The sequence below is a fragment of the Camelina sativa genome, chromosome 18, assembly GCF_000633955.1.
Source record: "Camelina sativa cultivar DH55 chromosome 18, Cs, whole genome shotgun sequence".
Classification (NCBI taxonomy): Eukaryota; Viridiplantae; Streptophyta; class Magnoliopsida; order Brassicales; family Brassicaceae; genus Camelina; species Camelina sativa.
The window spans coordinates 15,292,332-15,299,793 of NC_025702.1; the positions used below are offsets into that span (position 1 = coordinate 15,292,332).

General features: G+C 31.9%; 1 protein-coding gene and 1 long non-coding RNA gene across 3 annotated transcripts in view; both read right to left on the bottom strand.

Moving 5' to 3' along the window:
* The window catches only part of LOC109130423 (protein FAM76B-like), a 12,617-nt gene extending 11,969 nt beyond the window's left edge, over positions 1 to 648 (bottom strand). Inside the window, exon 1 of one of the 2 annotated variants that reach the window (XM_019239920.1) lies at positions 637 to 648. The gene's annotated coding sequence lies outside the window, so the exon portion shown is untranslated. Of the gene's footprint in view, positions 1 to 576; positions 589 to 636 lie in introns of those variants that run through there. The other variant, XM_019239921.1, reaches the window with a different exon arrangement.
* On the bottom strand, positions 4,439 to 5,941 carry LOC104761767. The gene is made up of 5 exons (XR_763283.1): positions 5,844 to 5,941; positions 5,582 to 5,706; positions 5,306 to 5,365; positions 4,981 to 5,077; positions 4,439 to 4,517 (listed from the first exon to the last, which is right to left on the bottom strand). It is a non-coding gene; the product is annotated as an uncharacterized LOC104761767 (long non-coding RNA).

Consider the following 7,462-nt stretch of genomic DNA (forward strand, 5'->3'; position numbering starts at 1 on the left):
TAATTCTCAAAAATAGCACAAATTTATTTTTTTCTTTCACAGTTCGCACATACTCTTCATTTTTCCAGATTTAGCACACGCGGGTCAAACCCGTCCCGGTAGCTTTACTCCATAAGAGGTATAATATTTGTTTATCTATAAAAACCTGTCCCTCGCAATCTTTAAAAAATATATAAGAATTTCTATTTTTTAATATGTTAAGTTTGAAATTAAGGAATCTTCAATATACATTAGTTTTATATATCAGAAATTTTCTATTTGGAAAACTGAAAATTAGGATTTGCATAAGTTTAAATATTTTATAGTTTAAAATAAATTTAAGATGCCATCAAATTGTTTTTTAAAAATTTTCCAGTATCTATTATTCAAAATTCATTTTCAAGATTTTTTTAGTAAAAAAATTAAACAAAAAGAAATAATAGTATTATTTAAATTTTTTGATAATATGATTAAAATATATTTGGAGTCAGTGTAAAAAAAAAAAAAAACCTTGGGGGGGGGGAGAATTTTATTTACCAGAAACCATGTTGACATTAGTCATCTTCTTTCTTTGCTTTGACATTAGTCAATCTTCATGAAACTGTGTTGACATTACCAGAATTTTATTTACCAGAAACTTACCAGAATTTTATTTACCAGAAACTGTGTTCACATTAGTCAATCTTCATGAGTCGAGAAATCTCGATAGAATCTAGGGATTTGTAAGGTTTAATCTCAGGATTTTAATTTTTTTTTTCACACACAAGGCAACAAACATATAGGAGGAATTGGTCTTAATTTAAGAAAACAATCTGTAAAATAAGCCAGAAACAATCTGTAAAATAAGCCAGACTGGATTACCATCATAATATTGGGTCCCACACTTTTTTATGTGTTTAGGCTAATTAAAGTCACTACTAATCTTTTTTTTCTTTTTTTGGTGAATGACGAGGAGGAAAACCTCCCAGCTTTTATTATTAAAAAATCAAAAATTATGCTCTAACAAGACGAGGATATGCAGGTCCTGAAAAGTCTGCAATCAACAGCGGTTCAACAACAGAAGGAACCGTATGTAAAACATGATAACCTAAAGGCAACGTAAAAGCATAAGTAGCTAACCCATCCGCTAGGCGGTTAGCTTCCCTATACATGTGAGTAACTCGAACTATCCAGTCCCGTGAGATGAAGCCATATGACAGACGCACCAGGAAGAACAACAGGTGAGAGTCACCAATCCCCGTTGTGAGAAAACGAACCACCTACTCAGAGTCTAACTCCAACTCCACTCGATCAACCCGTCGCTCCCATGCTAAGAGCAGACCATAATACACACCCCATAACTCAGCCAAAGGTGCAGAACAACGACCAATATTAAGCGCAAATCCCTCACACCAGCTTCCCATTCCATCCCGTAGTACACCACCCGCAGTAGCGAGCCCTGGGTTGCCCCTTGATGAACCATCTGTATTCACCTTATACCACCCAACCCGAGGTAGCAACCACTTTACTTAACACTCTCTTTTCTGTTGCTACTCCTTGCGTCCCTACAATCGCAGCTACTACCGCCTTAGACAAGTCTCTAAGAAACTTAACTCTATCCCGCCAAAGAGAGTTATCTCCAAACACATTCCCACACCTCCATTTCCACGCCCACCAGACCGTCAACGCAAACAACACAGACCAGGAATCACGAACTGAACCACCTGCAATACTAAGATTTGTGTATAACCATTCCAACAAAGTCTGGGAGAAGAAAATCTGGTGCCTCCTTCGAGGCACAAGCCGCTGCCACACCCCCGCCATTGCAGGGCAATCTCGAAGTACATGTATAATCGTTTCTATACCACCTTTACAGACTTGACAAATCTCATTATCACACAAATGATGGCGATACCTCTATGTGTTCGTCATAATGATTTGTCTCGCAGCTTGCCAGATGAAAAGTCTCACCCTCTCTGGCACGGTGGCTTTCCACACTTTATCATAGAATACACCCATGTTTTGTGCTGACTGAGTATCCCGTGTCAACATAGCATAGGCCGAACTAACTGAAAAATTCCCATCCATTGCCTCACTCCAAGACAACCTATCTCGAGCTCCAGTCACTATATCCAAACCCACTGACGCTAACTCCAACCTCTGATCAATCACCAAATAAGGTGCAATATGATCCCATAGCCACCCCACACCATCCTGCCAATAATCACGAATTGTAGCCCTCTCATACCCAACAGGCAACGGTTGTGTAACAAGATCCACCAAAGGTTTATTCAGTAACCAACGATCAGTCCAAAACTTCACAGTCCTGCCATCCCCAACGACCCAACTAAGACCCATAAGAATCACCTCCGGCAGTCCAACACAAATACTACGCCACGTCGAAGACCAGTGACTCTTGCTCTGCAACCAACCCGTGTCATGAACACTACCAACCTTATACTTAGCTCGGACCACCCTTGCCCATAGACTAGTCTGATCATGAAATAACCTCCAACCTATTTTTGCAAGCATAGCCTTATTTATTTCCCCCGACACTCTTATCCCTAAACCACCCGCACACTTAGGTCTGCAAACTTTTTCCCAAGAGACAAGGTGTATCTTCCTCTTCTCCGATGTAGAAGCCCACAAAAAGTCACGAGAAATCTTGTCTAAACGACTAAGAGTGCTTGCAGGAAGCTTGATCGTACTTCATCGTATGAATTGGTATCGAAGACAACACTGACTTCGTAAGAGTCAACCTGCCCGCAAAACTCAAACATCTGCCCTTCCATCCTGTTAAACGAGACGCGACTCTCTCAACAACACTACTAAAAGTCTCCTTATTGATTCGTTTTTGCAACAGCGGCATTCCCAAATAGTGCCCAAGTTCTCTCATTGTTCTGATATCACTCTCAGCACTGATCAGATTACCCATTTCACGAGACACATTAGCAGAGAAGAAGATTTTTGACTTCTCAAGACTCACTTCCTGCCCCGACGCCAAACAGAACCTTTCCAACACCTTACGCACTATGCGTATTTGAGCAACCAAAGCTTCAGCGAACAAAATTAAATCACTACTAATCTTTTATGTGCTCTTTTTTTTGTTTAGGAGTTAGGACCGTCACGTCTCTGTTTTCTTATGGGCCTTTTTTAAGCAAGTTTTATGGCCCAAATGTATGTTTTGATCCATGTCTTATTTGTTAAACTCAAAAGATAGTCAATTTACATAAAGTTGATTAAACTGTTAATATTTTGAGTGACATTTCCTAATTGTTGTATTGTATATATTTAAAAGTAGCCATTGTGGTCGAAAATTCTAATTTGTAGGTTATATTATACATTTTTTTTAAAAAAATTGCATTTGTAACTTGTTTCGTGAATTAAAAAAAATGGTGGTCTAGCGAGGTATAGTATAAGAGATTATCAATTTTAATCACAATTTTTCTTCCAATTTAATCACACTTTTCTTAATCAATTTGAATTTTACATTATCATAATCGTTTTCCTACGTATTATTGACCCAAACTCGAATGTTATTGATTTGATTTGACTTATAAAACCATTTAACCAGTAACCAAGTCGTGATTTCTTTTACAAGATTTCGTTTACTAGTTCTAATGTTAACTAGATTAGGCCCGCGTATTAACGCAGATATAAGAAAAATATGTGAAATTTTAAATTGTATTCAAAATGTTAATTTTATTTTATTTGATTTTTTCCAGCATCACTAATTTCAACACATTAAACCTTTTTATACTTTAATCACTTTTCTGTATAAATTTCTTTTTAATATATGATTATAATAAATAATAATTGCAATTAAATTGCAAATATTTTCCTTATTAATTTCACATATTTTCCTTATTAATTGCACATATTTTCCTATTGAAATTAGTAATTTAATATATAACTTTCCTATTAGAAGTAGTGATATAATAGATTACTTTTGATTTCTATACTTTTTAAAATATTAATTCTAATCCTTTTATTTTTAGGATTTTTTAATATTCCTAATAATTATTAAATAAAATTTCTTTTCACACATGTCAAACTATAAACGATATACTTAGACACATGTCGCGACCATATGAATTACTAACTTTCAAAACTAAGGTTTATATAATAAGAATATATATGGATATTTAAAATATTTTAGTTGTGTTTGGTTATTAGGATAGTAGAGAAAGTTAACTAAACTTGTTTGTATATGAATATAAGCATTAAATAGCATTTAATGTAAAAACTTTCCAAAAAACAATTTTGAGCAAAAACTGCTGCAAAAATACTAATATAGATGTGTACAATTTAATTGTTTTCTTTACTTGCTTGTAAACAACAGTGGGGAAATACTTTGGTGTTAACATCATAAATATAATAAAAATAAAAATAACGCTTTCTTTATTATTTTAATCTTAATATATCTTATATTGTATTATAAATTAGCATTATATTAATAATAATAGATATTATATTATATCTTGATATCGCAAAGCATAAACATATATTCAAGCTCGTGTACATCCTGAATTCGTTCAATTTGTTTCCTTCTCAACCGTCTGTCCACACAAAGAAACACCAAATAAGATTCTCATGACAGTAAACTTGGTTTACCTATATCACTATGATTGGTTCAAAAAATATCAAGCAATTGCAGATGATAAAACTAGTAAATATGTTCCTCCACATGAAGATCAGTAAATACTAAATACCAATACATAATTGAAACATTAGGTATGTTATTGCGGGCTGAACCAGACAGTTTCCTCAGATAAGGTATTCAAGAGCAAGTGAAACATTTTCTAAGTCCACATTCCTCCCCCTCTATTTAAATACCCCAACAATACATTAACATGCAAAAGTTCTTTTATATATTGACAACACGTTCAAGCTCATTCATGTCCTACCTTTTCTACCATGCTAACCAACTATGCTCATAGACTTAAGACTGGAAAAACAAGAATATCGATTTATAAAACTGGGAATTTATGTTTGCTATAGTATATAGTGGTAAAATGTTACATGCAAAAGAAATGTCTTTCTGTTCATATCTTTGCTCTTCACCATTAGGTTGTTCATCTGCTCATCTTGGCCTTTCAAGAATATCATTGTATTTTTGCTGCAAATACAAAACAAAAGTTCAGTTTTAGGGAGATGAAAACATCCATCATATGCGTAAGACAATCTTCTGTTTTGAGGTTTTTCCAGAAGAAGCAAAGCTCATTGACATAATAGTATATTATTTTTGGACAACATAATTACGCATATTATATATTTGGTCAATCTATCAGCAATAAAAAAACTTAGAAGAGAAATAGCAAAATCTTTTGCTGGATTACACACTTACAAGGATAAACTTTCTCTGATTTAACTTTTGCTGGATTTTGAACAGACTATATGCTTGGTCCTGAAGAATATAATTACGGAGAAATAGCAAAATCAGTTTAAGATCAAATCCACTCACAATCAACTTGATCATAAAATTATGATACTAGTAAAAATTAATTCATGGAGAATCATTTGATTGGAGATTATAATGTCCACTTGATTGAGCATATAGCTAAAGTTCTTAACAAAATTCACTTGAAATGTAAGAGCAGATACAGTTGAACAAGTGGGGAACCTCGGCTAAATATGGCGAAGTCTCACTTGAGTCTTCGTTGTGATGATTAGGTTCTTTCTTATGGAATACAGATTTGAGTTTTTCCATCGCCTTTCTCATCTTGTTCGGTTCTTTCTTTCCATCTTCTATCAATGTTAAACCATGTGAAAAAACAAAATTGAGACTTGTACTAGAATCAAGAAACAAATAAACTAAAAAATCAGCATTGATCATATTTGAAAATTACACAGTGAAAACTAAAACCTCCAAGAAGAATTTTTACCAGAAACTATGTTAACACCACTCATCTTCTTTGTCTGAACAATGATGAGAGAATGAGAGAAATCGATGAAATCTAGGTATTTATAAAGTTTATATCTCAGAAGTAGAATTTGAGAAAAGAAAGTGTATGATTTAAACAAGGCAAGACAACATATAGGGCATAATTTGAAAACATATGTAAAGACCACATGTAATCTCTTATTAATATAATATTTCTTATTTTTAATGCATTTTACTTATATAATTTTTTAAATGATTGTATATCTTCATTGGTGAGAGACTCATCAATATAATAATTACTTTTTGTGTTGTTTAATTTGTGTAGTAATTTAATTTTACTTCATTTTAAATTACAAGATTTCATATCTGATTACATTTTCAATATATACACTTTTATCAATTAGTCATATTTGTTAATACAATCTACAATATTAATTTATATAGTTGCTTATATAAATTATAATAGTATAAATCATCTATTATAAGATATGATTGTAATAATTATTATATTTTTAACTAATATTAATTAAGAAATATTAATCTATAATTTAAAGTCATGCATAATGGAAATTATAAGATATAAAATTTTATTTTATGATTTCTAAAACAAAATAATAATAATGACATAGAAACTATTTAATTAACTTTTAAAATTATTGTGGAGTTGATTTATATAATAAAATAAAGAATTATTTAGAAAGGGAGGCATGTGTCTTATATTCTTAATCTCTTCTGTGACACCCATATAAGAGGTTGAAAAGAATTTCTCAAAATAATATTGGATCCCACTATATAGGTTTTATGCTAATTAATTAAAGTCACTAATCCTATCCTATCCTCTTTTTTTTGACAAACATCCTATCCTATCCTATCTTATGTGCTCTTTTCTTAGTTTAGACCTGCCACATGACTATTTTTTCATGGGTCTTTTCAAATAAATATCCACGTCCAATTTTTATTTTTTTTTCTCCCCAATTTTTTTTGTCGTCTCAACATTCATTCACGTAGAGAAATATTGTTTCATATGTAGTAGTTGTTGTTTTTTTTTTGTCTTTTTACTTTGTCTTTTTACTGCAGGAATTTGAAAGTCAATTTTAATAAAGTTTATCAACTATTAATATTCTGAGTGACATTTTTTATATATTTAAAAATAAATGTTTAAGAACTATAGAACAAAATTCGAATTAGTTCTCAGAGGTAGAGTGTAATTAGCTATTTTAATTGAATCACCATACATGCATGTCCTAGCTGTATATATATATATATATATTGCTATTATGATATGTAATTGTTTAAAAGTAGCACTTGCGATTCAAAATTCTAATTTGTAAGTTATACATTAAAAAGAATTGTGTTTGTAAATTATTTCGTGAATAAAAAAATAGTGATCGTCTAGCGAGATAATATATATAAGAAAGAGATTAGTTATTTGCGCTCTTCGCTTCCATTTTTCTTTAATACGAAAACTGTATATCAAAGATTCCAAACAATCACAAATTTATTTGAAAAAAAAAAAAAGTAAAATAAAATGTTACTTGACCATGCATTTAATTAGTAATAGCTCATAAGCTGTAAAGTCCATGTCGTGTACCTGACTTATCGGTGCAGTTTTAGACATCC